We start from the raw sequence: 17,914 nt of genomic DNA, 5'->3' as shown, positions 1-17,914 counted from the left end.
CCCACCACCCCGTGCTTCAAGCCACTTGTGGCTCAGTCCCACAGTCTGCCCCAGCTGTGCAGTGACTACCCCAGTCCCATTCCCTCCCCCACCTCAGGGACCTCGATTTCCACCCCCCCACACCCCTTCTCTCCCCCTTCGCCCCTTCCCCCACAGCAGACTTACCAGCCCAAACTGTTGTGGCATAACTAAGATGTATAATGCATATATTAATAATGCATTTAATGTTAATTAGTGTAGCCTGCCTTATATCACATAATTGTTAACATTGAAAACAAGAAAAAAATATAAAGGGGTACATGAGCTGAAACTTTGAGACAGAATGGGTACACTTCTTAAAAAAGGTTGAAAAGCCCAGCTCTATTGTGTGGAGATTTATTTTTGTGCACCACCTGGTGGGTATTAGTTCTTAGTGCACTAGCAATCCTAAAAGTTGCCTGGCTTCATGTAACTAGCTAGATATGTTGCTGTACTGTGACTTGTCACCTTGGCTCACAGCATGCCTAACGAATGATCCTGTGATAGTGTAGAAGATAACACCTGTCACCAGGGTAGTTAATAATCTAGAATGACACAAATCCCTCTGGTATGACAGAAATCCTGCCTTTTGCTTCAGGTTGCTAGTCCATCACTGATCACAGACCTCTTCCCAGAAGCATGTGGAGAGTAAAAAATGAAATCTGACATTACTGTATTTATAAGAGGAAAAAGAATTCAGTCAAGGCTTAACAAGTGCTTTAATCAGGATATTCTATAAAGCCTGCCAGAGATACGTGCCAAATAATAGCAACTTTTGACCCTGATTTTTGGCTTCGCTGCACCCTGGCACTTGCAGGCTCAGCACTGCAACACAGACAACTGATTGGATCAGATTTTATTTAAGTGTTTTTGGAAGAGGCCAACTGCTCTTGTGAAATGATTAAAAAGTCTTATCCCCAGAAGTCATGTAACAAATCCTTGTTGAAGTCATGTAACAAATGCTTGTCAAATTATCCAGCTTGAGAGTGTAGGTCACAGAATAGCTTCAGCAATAAAGAGCAGTAAATTATTTACATTTAAAAGTAAATCTGTATCAATATGTTCCCCATGGGGAAATGTAGCATCATGGAATTTGTCTAATCATCATTCTTTGATCATGAATTGTAACCTTAATGACTACAGTGTAAAGACCAGTTTTCAAGGAGCAAAATCCAAGATGTAATCTTCAAGATACAGGATGGTCACACCAGAGCACTCCAGAGGCAGAAGTAGTCTACACCACTTCCAGTTACTGTGAGAGAAGCCATTTTAGCACAAGTACTGAGTTAGTGCTCTGAGAGGCAGGATGAAGTGCTTCCTATTCAGGAGGTAACCACCAGCTGTTTATACTTCATTATATTGAAATTGAACCATACTGTATAGGTATTGTATGCCCTCACTGGGGAAGGAACATGTTACAAGAGCAGACCACTGAGGCCCAGGTTAAATTAGGATAGCCATGAGACTACTCTACCTGTAGCAAGTAGCAGTTAAGTCTCCTGGACAGTCCCAAAATTGAACAGAACTTATAAGGCTACGAACAGACCTTATCTTTCTCCTGGGAGAAACCATATTATCCTGGGAGAAAGGGTGATGGTTCAGGCATCCATATTTGTTGTCTTGGAACAAATCCTAAAAATGTTCATGGGATAAGAAGTGCCAACAGGACATTGCAAAGTGCATCTGAATAATTGTCCTGGGCTTGCATCATTGAATCAATAACAGAAAATTGCATGGCATTCAGCCACTCACTAAACCCCAATTGGAAAGGGGTGTATATACCAGTCCTGGTTCTTTTCTCTTCTGGGACAAGCACAGGCACCAGTAGCATAATTAGGGAGGGGCAAGCGAGGCAATGGCCCCAGGTTGCCAACTTAGGGGGGTGCCAGTATGGCTTCTTCCCTCCAGGTGTCTTTATCAGTAGGTGGCCCAGATATGTGCAGGGGTAGCCCTGAACCATCCAACCATAGGTGCTGGGCAGGCATCACACCATGCCCACACCATGCCCAGCACTATATTTGCAGGAACAAGAATGGCATGATATCACCTCCCCACCCCAGAGGGAAGTGAAAGGGGTACCAGTGGTGGCCCTCAGGGAGCCCACACTACTGCCTGTTCCTCAGTGCCAGCAGCCCAAGCTCATGCTGCTGCAACAGAGGAGAGTTGGGCAGGTAAGGTGAAGTTACACATTACATTTAGACCGTACTAAATCTGTGGAATGTAAAGTGGTGTTAAAGTTAGAATATGCTGTGACCAGCCACATGTTAAGGGTTCATACCATTTCTTTCCTGCACCACTGACTTGCCACTAGAGGGCTTGTGAGCAGGGGTATGGCTAGGAGGCAGAACACCAGGGCTCTATCCCTGCTCTGGGTTGGGGGAGGGAGGGCTGGGAGCACTGCATCCTGGGATACCAAAAGAATGCAGTTTGCTCATTTTATCTCCGTGGAGCAGACTGAGGTTACCCTAACATGAGCTAGGTAGCCAGGGATGTCCCTAGGCGGGGTACATTGGGGCAACCTCCCTGGGCCCCGCACTCTGGGAGACCCCATGGTCAGTGCTGTACAGGCCCCACCATGGCCGCCATGCATTGCTGCTGCCGAGCGCTGCCGGCTCTGCCGCCTCCGAGCACTGCTGGCTCCGGCCGCTCTCCGCCCCACTGCCCCACCGCCAATTCTGCCTCTAGCTTCTGCGGGCAGTTGCCACCTCCACCCCATGGCCCCGCAGAGGCTGATATGCCTCGGGCTCTGCACACCCCTAGGAACAGCTTTATAGGTAGCACAACCCAGATTTAACTCTCCCCTGAAGTAGCATAACTAGGGCCCTACCTAATTCACGGTGGAAATGGGCTGCACAGCAGCTCCTTTAATCTTGAGGTTCCCCCACATGCTCCTCCTTCCCATTGCTGATTGGCTAAGGGGTCCTGATGGCCCTGTTGCTTGTTGCTGACTGGCCAGGTGGCAAAAAGGGTGCCATTTTTTAAACCATGGTTTTCGCCTCCCTGCTGATCAGGACCCCTCCTCCAATTGGCAGGAGTGGGGAGTGCACGGGGTAACCTGCAAGACTAAAAGAGCTGCTGTGCATCCCACTTGCAGTATAAATTCAGTAGGGCCCTAGGCATAACTTTGAGACTCAGAGGACACTTAGCATGAGGTAACAAGATTTCATGTGCATTCATGTTTTAAGCGCACTTAGTGTGGTCTAAGTGTAACATGTAACTTTACCCCCAAACTCCTCTCCCCTTCCCTTCTCTTCCCCCCGCCCTCCCCCCATACTCCACTGGTCAGTATAATTTCCCACCCCCCTCACTCCTCATCTCTGCCCCAGGTCCTGAAAGGCACAATTTGTCCTGGGATAAATTGAACATCTGTTCCTAGCCCAAGTGGTTCAAAGTCCTCTCTTTCCACATTCCTGCATCAAATGGGGCTTGGACAGCATGGAGAAACTGCCCTTTTTCCTTTCTCGACTTACAATTTTTTTTTGGAGATAAAATTTTTTTACCAGTACAGTATCTCAGGAAAGCTGTCCTTTCTCCCAGTGTTTTGCTGAATATCATTCCTGAAGCTGACTGCCAAGCCTATTACCTACCTGACAATCATTGAGGGAAAAAAGCAGGACCTCACACAATGAAAAATTCCTCCCTAGTAAACTAAGTTTTTCATATCAGAAATGTCCTTTTTGAACTACAAAGGAGAAGATTGTGGGGGAGGATGGGGGAGTTTAGAGCCTGAGAAAATATTTCTTCTGTCTTTGCCTCAGACTTTGGTAGTTCTGATTTCACAGGCAAGCCAGCCAGAGGCCAGGCAGATTGGGAAATGTCACATGAAAGTAGCTCACTATGGCTTGGAGGACCTCAAGGATCATGTAGTGCAGGGGTGGGCAACATGTCGCCTGTGGGCCAGATGAGGCCCACCAGGCCATTCTATCCAGCCCGTGGGGCCCCTAAAAAATTTAGAAAATTAATATTTATCTGCCCCGGCTGCCTGTCATGCGGCCCTCGATGGCTTGCCAAAACTCAGTAAGCAGCCCTTCACCCAAAATAAGTGCCCGCCCCTGATCTAATGTAAAGTCTAAGAAACCTTTGAGCTCTTCAACTTTCTAAAGAAACAAACCAGTGTACATACTGGAAAACTGAATGTTCCTTATAGACAACAACCTTGATGATGTGATATGCGTCCATCTGGGCTCAATTTGGAAACTGTCATTCAAGCAAAATTCCCATTGAACTCACCTGCATGGGAAATGCAATAGTATCCTTAGAATGGATAAATTTCTAAAATGACACTGACCATTTAAATACTTTTATTGCACATTTATGTAGCTTAGTACCCTTCAAGGTCTTTGTTTCTGAGATGAAAAACAAATTGATGCAGAACATAGGCAAAAGGTAGTATATGCAGTTGAATGAGGTAAGGTCTGAAATTAGGCTATGAATCCAGGTTAAAACACTGGTATTGAAATATGGGATTGTCCTTGGTTCTTTATGAAGCTAGGATCTTTTCTAAAATTCACAGCAAAATCTAAGACTAAATTCAAGATCATCTGGATTGGGGACCATGGGGCTGATAAAAAGATATAATCTATGATAGCAACCATCCTTAAATTTGGGAGCTCTCTCATCTGACCAGTTATGAACTGATCATGTCTTGATAGTCATGTGAACAGAACCTGCCTCAGAATTCACCATTAAAATATTTGATGTATGTTGTGTGAATCACATGTTCTGTGCACCTAAAACCATTTTAAAAATTGCTAGAAAAGCGTTGTCTTCAGTAATTCAACTACCCAATTATTAGACGCCTGATAAGAGTCTACCAGGCCTGAAACACTAACATGGCCACCTTATAGTCACACCACCCAAAAATATGGTCTTTCCTAAATGTCTGTTTTGTAACCATTTTTGCATGTGTCCAGTAACTATTCAGTTGCTCAAGTCTGTACCCAGGAGAATGGATTTTGAAGTTCCTCAACCTTAGTATTCTTCCCCCATTCCCAAAAAGAATTCAACATGAACTCTTTGGCTTCATAAACTAATCTGTTTCCTAACCTCAATACCATATATCCCTTGGTCATAAATGAAATCTGTATTTCATCACGTTCATCACTTAGATCTGGACTGCAGCTAATTTGTTACACTCCCACAGTTTAAAATGATGGCACAGAAGAGAATTATTAGATATGCACATTCCAAAAATCCCACATCTGCCAGGTCTGTTGTGGGCAAAAGCAAAGAAACTAAAGCCAAAAAAATAACCCTACTTCATATGTATGTTTATTTTAAATCATTTTGAAGCCAAGAATGTGAAGATCAACTAAATACAGGCATGCTAGTAATATTTTGTTTTATACAGATCTATAAATATACTTATCACTATTTAAACTATGACTGGATATATAGTACAGTCATAAAAAACACATGTTTTAGAGGATAGAGAGAAATAATTATCTAGTGGGGAGGGAGGAAAGAGTAAAATGCTTTCCTCTCTGGATAGAGTTAAATTTTGTATGAAACTTAATCAGTGATAATCCTATATTCTTCAAGCAGATGAGTTCAGTGAGAGTTTTGATTGAGTGAGACTTGCAAGATTGTGGTCAGATAGAAACATGTTGTGATATCAGTGCCATTGTCTAATACAGTGATTCCCAAAAGGCATGCTAAGTGTGCTGAGAAAAATTATACTTTCTCTTTTTTTGTATTTTAAGCTGGGAGGAACAGCATTTGTGCAGTTCTGGGTGCTTAGTGCTCCATGAGGAAAGACTGCTGCTCCAGTTCAGCCTAACACCACCTCCCCCAAGGAGAGCTTTCTTGCATCTGTACCACCAACACTTCTCCCAGCTCCTTTCTCCCTGGCTGCAGTGTCCATGCAGTTTCCAGGCACTGGGGACTTCTGCAAGCTGTTTATGCTGCTGCTGCCGTTGTTCCTCATGCCCCTCTTCAGGTGTAAGAGTGAAGTGTGTCACCAATGTTAATCCAGAAAAAAGTGTGCCCCAGGTATCAAAAGTTTAGGAAACGCTGATCTAATAGGAATACATACATTCTTATAGAGGTTAGACCAGTTGTTAGTCCAGTTTATCCATCATCCTGCCTCTGACAATGGTTGGGCCTGATGCCAAACTAGCCTATTGTTGTAGAAGGAATATTAAGGAAGTACTGGAATATTTTCAATTGTGTATCAAAAATGTATGTTTACACTTGCTCTGAATTTCAGGAAAAGTGAAAGGCAGAATTGTTGAATGTCTGTGGGTGAAGATTAAGATGAATGTTGTGGGAAGGGTCTGCTACAGACCACTTTATCAGGAGGAAAAAGAGGTGGATGAGACTTTGATCATAATTTCAAAAGGACAGGATCTGATGTTAATGGAGGACTTTATTTACTTGGATAGCTGTTGGAAAAGTACTACTGCAGGATTCAGACAGTCCAACCAGTTCTAGGAACATTTTCTGAAAGCAGCAGAAACTACCAAGGCAGTGGTTCTTCTAGATTTGATTCTAAAAGGGAGGATATGATTGAGAATCTAAAAGTAGAAGATAATTTGTCAGGAAGTGGCTGTAATATGATGAAGTTCACTGGTCTAAGGAAAGGAAAGACCAAGAGCAACAGAATAAAAACAATGAACTTCAACAAAGATGAGAACAAATGCTAGGAAATGGCAGGAACAGTCTCTTAGGAAGATAACCCAAGGGGTAAAGGAGTGTAAAAGATCTGGCATTTAGTGAAAGAGACTATGTTAAAGACATAAGGGCAAACTATCCCAATGGGGATAAAAGCTATTAAACCTAGTAAGATGCCAATATGGTGGCACCAGGAGCTTTTTAAGGACCTGAACATCAAAAAGAAATTGTACATACAATAGAAACAAGGGCACCTGGCTAGGATGATTAAAAGAATTAGCAAAGGCCTGCAGGGAACAAATCAGAAAAGCTAAGGTAGGAAATGAATTACAACTAGCAAGAGGCATAGTAGCCAGCAAGAAAAGCTTTTATGAATACATTAGAGTAAAAGGGAGACACCAAGAATGATAAAATATTCAGTTCCTTCTTTGCTTCAGTCTTCACAAAAAAGATTAGTTGTGATTGCTACTGACCACAACTGATTTTAACAAGACTATAGGAGGACACGATGGTAAATAGAAAGCAGAGGTTAAAGAATATTGGAATAAAATATATGTGTTCAAGTCAACAGTGGCTGATGAAGTCTACCCCAGAGATTGCCAAAGCAATCTCTGAATCATTAGCAATTGTCTTTGAGAAGTCATGGAAGATTGGGGAGATCCCTTAGGATTGGAGAAGGGCAAACATCACACCTATTTTTAAAGACAGGAAAAAGGAGAACCTGGGGAATTAGAGAGCCAGTCAGCCTAACTTTGTTACCCATAAAGATATTGAAATACATTCTTCAACAATAAATTTGCAAAACCAGCCAACATGAATTGGCCAAAAACAAATCATGTCAAAGGAAGCAAATCATGTCAAACTAGCTTGAATGGCTAAGAGAGGAGGAGAGGTCATATTTTAAAGGAAGAGATTAGTAAAATATTCTTACAAGCTGTTGACACTCTTGTAAACAAAGAAAAAAAACAGCATTGATGCAACAACAATCAAGCACAACTGGTTGAAAAGCTGTGTGTAAAAAGTAATTATCAAAGATTTGGTATCAAATTCAGAGGGCATTTCAAGTAGGATGCCTTAGGGGGTCTGTTCTAGTTCCCAGTTCTATTCAATATCTTTATTAATGACTTGGATAGTGCAATAGAGAGTACACTTAAAATGTCTGTACATTATACCATGTGGAGGAAGGTAGCCAGTAGGGGTGTGTGAAGTGGGCTGTATTCAATTCAAATTTGGCTCAATTTGGGGGACAGCGATTTGATTCGTTGATTTGGATCACTGTCCTGATTCGATTCAGCTGAATCCAGATCTGAAGATTTGATTCTGTGAATCAGTGATTTGGCCATAGACACAGCTTTAAATGTTTTTTCTACATACCTCAAGGTACCAGGTGCAGCTCATGAACGCTGAGATGCTGGGGCGGATGGAGCATCCCACAGGAGTGTGGGGGGGGGCTCCCGCATGCTCAGCAGCAGACTCAGAAGTGGACTCCAGGTCCACCACTCAGCATGTGGGGGGCCCCACCCAGCGTACCCCTGGCTCGGCAATTGGCTGCAGGGGGACCCCAGGTGCCCCCCAAGACCCAGGAGGCACCAGTTGCTGAGTCGGGGGAGCACTTCTAGTGCACTTCCGGGTCCACCGCCAAACACACTGGGGACCCCCCTGTGCTTCCATGGGACACTCCATCCGCCCCACCATCTCAGCGTTCATGAGCCACCTGGTTCCTTGCGGTATGTAGAAAAATCATATAAAGCTGTGTCTATGCCCAAATCACTGAATCTCTCCAAAACTCCCCGAATCAAATCAGAGACTTCCGATTCGATTTGGAGAGATTAATGGGTCTCCTGATTCAATTTGAATTCAGAGATTCGGCTGCTGAATCAGGCTGAATCTCTGCTGAATCAAATCAGCAACCAAAGCTTTGCACAGCCCCAGTGGCCAGTACTTTGGAGGACAGGATTAGAATTCAAAATTATTGTGATAAATTGGTCCACAATCAGAATGATGAGGTTCAGTATAAAAGGATACAAATACAAAATGGAGAATAATTGACTAGAGAGCAAGTACTTCAGAAAAGGATCTCAGCTAAAGTAGATCACAAACTGAATATAAATCAACAATGTGGTGATGCTGCAAAAAAAGAAAAAAATCTGTTTCTGGGGTGTATTAACAGGATGTTTTATATGGGACAAGGGAGGTAGTAATTCTAGAAGGCCTCTTGAGGTCCCTTCCAGCCCTACTTCTCTATGATATGATTTCTATGATTCTGCCCTGCTTGGCTCTTGCAATGCCTTAGGTCAGGTGTGGGTAAAATATGGCCCACGAGCTGGATCCAGCCCACCAGGTGATTTCATCTAGCCCACAGGCAGGTGCTTACCAATTCACTGTATCCAGCCCAGTCCCAGGCTGCTCCTGCTGTGCTCACTTGGGGCTGAACCCCACTCAATTCTGTGGGGGCAGCACACGCTGCACTCCCACCCTCACCCAAGGGTGAGCCCTGACCTCAACCCTGCAGGTAGGGAAGTGGCAGCAGGCAGGAAGATAGGGAAATGGCAGGGGAAGGGCAACAGCAGCAGGTGGGCAGAAAAAAAACAGCAGCTGGGCAGGAGCGCAGGGCCCATGCTGGGCCCCAGGGCTGGAGCCAGTGGAGGCCCAGAGTGGGGCAGCTGAAGTGTGGAGCCCAGGCTGGCAGGGGCATGGGGTCCACCTGTATCTGTCCTGGCCCCAGCCTCCCCCACACTCCTCTCTGGAGCTCACATGCAGTTCCTGGGTTCTCTGCCCAAGCTGTGCACCTCCAGGGGGGGCCCTGCATGATGTAGACAGCAACCCAGCCCTGCTCACTGCCACATGCAGGTCATTGGGAATGGTGGGGAGCTCCATGCTGTGGAGCTGGGCTGGCTCTGCCCCCTCCCTGCTGCCTCAGCTTAGCCCTATGATCTGCACCGCCAGCTTCATTACGCAGGGCTCCCCCAAGCAGCATGGGGGCTTGGGCTTGTGAGCCACATGCCATGGAGCTGGCAGCCTGGCCACCTGAAGTCCTGGGGCTCACTGGGACTGTGTACCACTGGGAGGCTTCACCTGCCACCAGCCCTGAATGCCCCAAGGGCCTACTGCCTGCTACTGCTCCGGGAGCGGCTGTGCACAATGGGGGACATGTTTGTAGCGGGGGTCCCACATGCACACCCCACTACACGCACTCACCCACACCTCCCTACACTCCCCCAAGCAATCTTCCCCCCACACACCCCATACCCACACACATACCCACACCTACACATCCCCACAAACACCACCCCACAACTCCCCCCACACACAACCCATGTACACACACATCCACACACCCACAAACCCCATATCCACTCACACAGCCATCCCCACACACACCCACAGCCTCCCCACAAACCTCATACCCACCCAGTACTCACCCACACCTACCCACACCTCCCACACACCCCCTCACAAACCTTACACCCTCCCTCACACCCCACATACACACACCCACACGTACACACCCACAGCCCCCAACAAACCCCATACCCACCACCCATACCCCCCACACCCCTCTACACTCCCCTCCCCCCACAATATACAAGAGTAAGACTTTATTTTGAACTACTACACAATTGCCTCTATATACACTATGCAAACACACAAAAGTCAGGACAAAAATATTTTTTGAAATAAAATTAAAATATGTTATAGTAGATGTTTAATTTTTAGTATATAATTTGTTTTTTTTCTGGTTCCAAGGTGGCAAGCCCTCTTCCCAAAAGGAGTACTTCTGGGGGGCAAGGGGAGGGACTTCTGATGGCAAAGGTCAGGGGTTAGGGGATGGGACTTCCAATCCCAAGATGGCAGCCAGGGGGTGAGGCACCTGTCAAGGGGCAGGGCTAACCTTTCAGCCCTCAACAGCTCACCAAAATTCATTAAGTGGCCCTCCAGCTGAAATAATTGCCCACCCCAGTCTAAGCTGGAGTAGAGTGTCCAATTTAGGGCACTACACTTAAAGATGTAGACAAACTGGAGTAAGTCCAGCAGGAAACGACAAGACTTGTAAGAGGTTTAGAAAGCATAGATTCATAAGGGAAGATTGAAGGAATTGAATTTTGTTTAGTTTAGAATACAAAAGACTATACAAAAATGGTAAGTTTTCCAATATGAAAAAAGATATTATAAGGAGGTTTCCCGTGGAGACTGACAAGAAGAAATCTGTTTAATTTGCAGCAGAGGAGATTTAAGTTTTCAGGGAAAGTTTTCCAATAGTTATGCATGGTAACAAGGAGGCTGTAGCATCTCCTCCATTAGAGTTTCTTAATAACAGATTAGACAAACATTCTTTGCGAGTAGTGTAATTATACTTACTCCTTCCTCATAGCAGGGAGATGGATAGCAGGATGTCTTTTGTCCCTTCCAGACTTGCTGTCTTGAGGCCTGGGCCAAAGGGCCACACCAGGGTGGGGCCCAGGTGCTACACTCTCAAAAGCAAAATTTGGTCCCAAAATGCCCATTTGCAAAATCTTCCAATTTTGTCCATTTGCAAAATCTTACAACACTGATCTCAATGCTAATAGAATCCTCTTGGACTTTTCTGCTTGATCTGTTAGCTTAAATAAGACTACAAGCACCATGGGGCAGGGAAAATGAGCTTGACTCTACCTTTATTCCCCTTAGTAACTCACAAGTAATTACAGGAAAGTCAATAGTATTATATTTAAAAGTCATTTCAGAATTAAGCTCGTTGCCTTCCACACCTGTACAAGAGTAGGCATACCTTAAGCCCTCTGTAATTAACAATAACATTCCATATCATCCTCTCTTTCCATTACTTATGTGTACAAACTTGTTACTATTCTGTCACTAATGAATGCTGGGACTGGTCCTACTTATTTTAGAAACCATGACTAAATAATCCTTTGTTTTGGATAGCTCCCACTAAAGGAAGGACATTTTGGACCTACCTGTCTTGATCAAGGAATAAAATTAAAAGAAGAGTAGGCACATCTACCCATTCCATTGGTTCATGTGAATAAACTCCAGAGCTTATTGCTCCAGAGATTTTTGCTCCTGGGTGTACTGATTGAATGTGCGCCTGAGAGCAAATAACGCTGGAGCAATTAGCTCTGGAGTTTATTCATGCACAGGACATAGTGCCTGGTTGAAGCAACCCCAGCTGGCAGGAGATCCAGGGGGTCAGCCTGCCAGCCTGGGGCTGCTCCAACTGGGCTCAATGTGCTTCAGGGGTGCTGGCTGGGGCACGAGGGTTGCTTCAGTACAGGGCTAGCTGGAAGGCAGCCCCAGCACAGAAGCACCCTCATGCCCCAACCAGCCAGTGTCTATACCATAGGCAGCAGAAAGCCAGGGCTAACAGGGCTTAGCCCCCCCAAATGTGGGGCAGTGAGTAGGGCCACAAGGCAGCCCAGCCGCAGGCTCCAGGCAGCTGCAGCAGGGGTGGGGAGGGGCGTACCCACAGTGGTGAGGGAGGGAGTGGGGCTGGGGCTGGGGCAGGCGCTGCACAGCCATGGCAGGGCACAGGACGGAGCCATGAGCAGGTCTTCTAGGGGGCATGGCTCCTGCTGCTACACATACCCTGGGAGGGCATGGTGGGTATGTGCCCCTGGATTTGCGCACAGTGCAAGGGCAGGCTGCCACTGCAGGCTGGAACCAGTGAGACATTGGGCTTTTCCTGGTCGGGGGCTGGGCTGGGCTGCACTCAGGGCAGGTGGCACTGGGAGTGGGGCTACAGGGTGGGGGGCTGCAGCTGCCCCAAAATTTGCCATAGCCCCCCCAATCCAGCCCTCCCAGCATCACTGCCACCCACCTTGAGTGCAGCACAGCCCAACCTGCCCACCAGGAAGAGCCCAGCACAGCCCCCCAGCCCCAGCCTGCAGCAGCAGCCCACCCTACCCCATGCACAGATCTGGGGCATATGCTCCCCATACCCTCCTGGTTTGCATGCAGCAGCAGGAGCCACCCCCACTCCCCATGCCAGGTGCCCCCCAAATGAGACACTTGCAGCTCTGTCCCACATCCTGCCCCAGCTGTGCAGGGCCTGGCCCTGCCCCAGCCCCACTCCCTCCCTCACCGCTGTATGCCGGGGGTGCAGATCGAGGCCCCAGTAGTGAGGGAGGGAGCAGGGCACAGGCAGGAGCAGGGTCTGGGGTGAGTGGAGCCCTGGCCATGCTGGGTAGTGGGACAAGTGGAGACCCAGGGGCCACATGTCCCCCAGATCTGTGTGTGGGGCAGAGGCAGCTGCCACTGCAAGCTGTGCTTTGCTTTTTGCTGCAGCTACCCCACATGCCCTGCCTTCCCAGCACTGGGACACACAAAGTGTTGCGTGGCTCTCAGGGCAGCAGGGCTCAAAGTCCAGTGCACAGATCGGGGGGGGGCATGGGGCCCCTCGGCCTCTGCTTGTCCCACCACCCAGCCCAGCCAGGGCCCCACTCACCCCAGCCCCTGCTCCTGCCTGTAATTTGCTCCCTCCCTCACTGCTGGGGCCTCAGTCTGTCCCCTCCATGGCCCTTTCCCCTCCATCTGCCTCTTCCCCCACAGACTTACCTGCTGGGGGGTACATGTGCACATGCTCAGCTCCCCAAATAATTTTCTCTCTACACATGTGCTGTTTACAAGACTTGTAAACTTGTACTTACAAGTTTTATCCTGCTGCAGAGTTTATTCATTTTGTGCACCTATAGGGGTGCAAGACACTGAGACATTTACTGCATAGTTAATTAGTGTTTGGCTGTGTAGGAAAAATACACATGACTTGCTCAGTAAAAGACCTGTCTATCTTTACTGAGAGCGAGGACCAGTAAAAAAATTGCTATTAGTAAAGTTAATGAAAAATAAGTTATTGTTTTACTGGTTGTAATGGCGGGGCGGGAAGCGGGGCTTAAGTTTGTAACCTGCTTGCTAGTTTAAGAAGCTTTATTATACCTGCAGAGATTGTGAGGTTGCGGAAACTCTAGAGGATCACTTAACCCTAAAGTTGCCGATGACTGGAGACTATTTCCATTCTTATAAAAATGGAAAAAAAAAGAAGCAACTTCTGAATCTGTGTCTGAATGAAGGAAACATTACTGCTGTGGGGAGAGTTTCAACTGATATGGCAAGGCAGAGGTGACCGACCTGCAGCATGGGTGACACAGGCAGCCTATGTGTATGTGTAGCAAAGTGGGGCTTCCTGTCTAGCCACAGCGCTAGGTTTCCCACTTGCCTTTGGGCATGCCACCTACCTGACTCTCCTGCCACACCTTGTTCTTAATTAATTAAGATGTTAATTAAGGCGGGAGGCTGCCCATTTGTGCCCCGATGCCAGGGGGTGCTATCTGCGGGTCCCCACACCACCCTCTATCTGCGGCTCCATACCTCCCCTACACAGCAGCCCATGCCTCACAGATGGCATCCAGATGTTAATCTCACCAGCCCCACACTGGGCCCCAGAATCCTCCAATCAGGACCCCTCTAAGATCCCTCCATTCAGGTGGCCTACCCAGCCTTCATTCGAGCTATCTAGCTCCCTGAAACCATTTCCCCTCTAGGCCGTGGTCCCCCTGGGACCTTTGGCCACACAGACCCTGGCCTCACCTCCAAGGCCAGTCGGGACCCCAAGTCCTCAGCTCTGGGCGTCCCTCGCGGTGGGCCCCTGGCCCTTTTGACCAGTCTGGTCCAGCACTGACCAGTCAAGGGTACTCTACATCAGGCATCTGAGCCTCTAGCCCCACTTTCTCTTTGGGGTCTGCCTTCTGGCCCCTACTAGGGGGTAATCCACCCAGTTGTGGGAGCTGGGGTTATTCACACCACGACTGGTGTTCCAGATTGTCACGGGGCCTCTCACTCCCCCACTGGAGCAGCATGTCATTGTGCTCTCTATATTCTGCCCCACTTCACTCAAGGCTCCACAGTGTGGCATGCAAAAAATCATGGAGAGGACAGGAAGCACAGCAGCAGATAGGACAGGAAGCAGAAAATAGAGCAGAAAATTGAGCAAGGAGCATAGAGAAGGAAGCAGAAAACAGAACAGCAGATCAGGAAGGGGAAGGGTATTGGAGTGGCACCTGGGAAAGGTGCAGTGCTAATTTGTGACACTCCTGCCAGAAAGTTTAGCCCCACTGTGTTAAGGAACTGGTTAATGTATGGTATGTAGATCAGCAAGCACCAAAGTGCTTCTTTACTGCAAATGATTTGACTCAAAATGACATCAGGCTGTGGCTTTGACCCTGGGGCCTCAGCCTACCTGGTATTTTTGCTCATCCCAGTCTGCCGTCTCCTCAGCTAAATACTTGGGTGGATATAGGTGGTCAAATTTTGACATCTGGGCCTAGACTCACCCCCTTACTCCCCCCCAACCAGAATTGCCAGGCAGGGTCAGCTGACCCTTTAACCCTTCCTATAAAAAGCCCTGACCCAAAAAGTGAAGTGTCTGGGCAACAAGGTTTAATCTTGCATTCAGGTTGTTTCACCCTTGGCTTGTGCCTCTATGAGCTCTTTGATAGATTCTCTGGCTACCTTACCTGTCAAGTTTGGCCTGACCCTTTGGCTCCCTAACCAGACTCTGGTTTGATCCCCCAATATCCAACCCTGCTAGCCTCCTGGCCATGTGCTCTGCCCAACCCTCTGACTCCATTCCCCAGATGGATCTGCTGGGTTTTGTCTTTCTGGCTCCCCTACACTCAGACTCTGCACACTCCCCTCAGATCTTGGTTGCTTCTTCTGACCCTAGGTGACCCCCAGACCTGGCTGCCCACAGCCTGGCATGACAAAAGGTGCACTAGAAAATACTGTATCAGTGCAGACAAGCGCCAAAGTTGCAAGAAACCTGCAAGATTCAAAAGAATCATGTAATCTATGCAATGAAACCTGAGAGTGAAACAGGCAGCTCAATGTTAAATCAAAGTGTGTGTGTGTGTGTGCATGTGTGTTGTGAAACAGAGTCTCAAAATGCAATTAAGGGTTGGTTCAAAGCCTGCACTTCTTTGACCACTTTTACAAAATTCTATATACCCATTTGTCTTACAAGGTTTCCCTCACTCCCTATTGGAGGACTGAAATCTATCATTACCTTTTTTTGGACAAACAGGACTCCAGGTAGTTCACTGAGAACTTCCAGACGTATTTACAGTAAGACAAGCAGGGTTTAGCACAAGACCTGTAATATTTCTTTCATTATTAATCAGAGGTTACTTAGTAACTTCAAACATGTAAATAAAAAATTAACACCTGGCAATTCTCAGTTACATTCCAGAGTGACACATATCAAGCTTCCTTCTGAGATTTGTTCTTCCCTGGAAAGATCTATTAGTTTACATACTATTCTTAGATTGACAAGCATGTTGAAACTGGTGCAACTGTTACTGATGCTTTATGCTTTCTGAAGCATGACTGTTGCACTTGTTTGGTTCTCAGTTAAATGTGACTATGGTTAATTACAGGGCTGACTTCTGAAAGAAAGTTCAAATGCATTAGTTTTTATGCTATTCCTGGTTTATGATCTTTAGATTTAGTTTTAGACTGTTTTAGGGTTTTAAAGCACTACAGGTGTTCGTACACATGCTTCGGGAGTGAGTTCAGGCTTTAATTGGAGTGGCTCCCCCGCTCTAATTAAAGCGCCCAAAGTGTCTAGTGTACCAATGTCCCTGCACTGAAAAATGGTGGTAGGGGCACTTTACTAAAGCTTGTCAAATGAGCTTTAAGTAAAGTGCCCCCGCCGTCATTTTCAGGGACGTTGATGTACAAGACGCTAGAGTTTGCTGGAGCGTGATAATTACCATGCTCCAGCAGACTCAATTAATCGAGTTTGCTCTAATGCACTGTAATTACAGCACATCAGAGCAACCTCGCTGCATGTGTATGGATGCCCTAAGTGTTCCTAAAAATAATTTCTTTTTTCACTTCCATGACAACTTTTGCCTAATACTTCCTAAACACTTGACAAATCTGCATGAATTAAGCCTAAATCTGGTAATATTCAAGTGAGGTAGATAAATACACATGGATTGAGGCTGAAAAGTCCTATCTTAGTGTAAATTTGTAACTAGGAATTGATATATGCCAGATTATGAATGCTTCAACTGATGAGGCAGACAAGGTTCCTTGAGTGAATTTGATATCTTTTATTAGACCAACCCAAATGGTTGGAGAATAGTTATTAAGCAAGCTTTTGGGTTCAAAAACCCTTCGTCAGGCTAAGGAAGCTGCAGCAGTTGGTGTGTGATGAGCAGTTTCTTGAAAAAAGCATTCTCAGTGCAGTCAGTGAGAACTGGGTAACTGGTGACAAAAGGAAGGAAGAGTCTATAACATGGTCCTCGGGCATGGTAGTAAATGCATGCTGAGAAGGGTATGAGTGAATTTTCACTCAGATTTGTAGAGTTAAATCAGTAGAGCTAATTTGACCCAGCTGAGACCCCTGGCCCTTTATTTAACAATGTGCTTCACCTGAACAAATGAATCTGAATTAATGTTCATTAATGTTCCCAGACATTTGCTGGGAGGAGCAGACAGCCAGGTCTGACTGCTTGCGTAGGTTCCTGGCTGTATTACAGGACCTTCACCTTATCCAGGAAGTGCACAGCTCCACTAGGGGTAACGCCTTACTGGACCTGGTCCTGGCCACGGGGGATGACCTGGTGAGGGGACTGCAGGTCCTTGACCACCTGAGCAATAGCGATTATCACCTGCTGGATTTCACTATCCAACGCAAGGTGTCTAGGGCTCACAGCAAGGCTAAAGCCCTTGACTTCAGAAGGGCCAACTTCAATGAGCTTAGGAGACTAGTGAGGGAGGCACTAAGGGCCCAGAAGGTAGAGGAGATGGGAGCCCACGAGGGATGGTCGTACCTTAAGGGGGCGATCCTCCAGGCCCAAAGGATAACAGTCCCTGAGAGAAACAAGGCGGGTAAGAGTGCTCAAAGACCCCCTTGGCTCAGCAAGGGCATTCAGCAATGCCTGAGGACTAAAAGGGAGGTGTACAACCAGTGGAAGGGAGGAAATATCACCAAGGAGGAGTACTCCTCCTTGGCCCAGGAGTGCAGGAGGGCTATTAGGAAGGCCAAGGTAGAGATGGAACTCAGGCTAGCGTCCAGGATTAAGGACAACAAAAAGTCCTTTTGCAAGTACATTGGGAGCAAGAAGAGGGCACCAGGCAATGTAGGGCCCCTGCAAGACACAAATGGTAATCTGGTGGCCATGCCAGACAAGGAAGCTGATATTTTTAACAGTTTCTTTGCCTCTGTTTTCCTGAACAGGGACTGGGATATCCCACCTACCAGAGGTAGGGACAATCTTGGGGATAG

Source organism: Alligator sinensis, unplaced genomic scaffold (genome assembly GCF_000455745.1).
Source record: "Alligator sinensis unplaced genomic scaffold, ASM45574v1 scaffold71_1, whole genome shotgun sequence".
Taxonomy (NCBI): domain Eukaryota; kingdom Metazoa; phylum Chordata; order Crocodylia; family Alligatoridae; genus Alligator; species Alligator sinensis.
The sequence above is the reverse complement of the archived record's forward strand: the minus strand, read 5'-3'. Positions refer to the sequence as shown.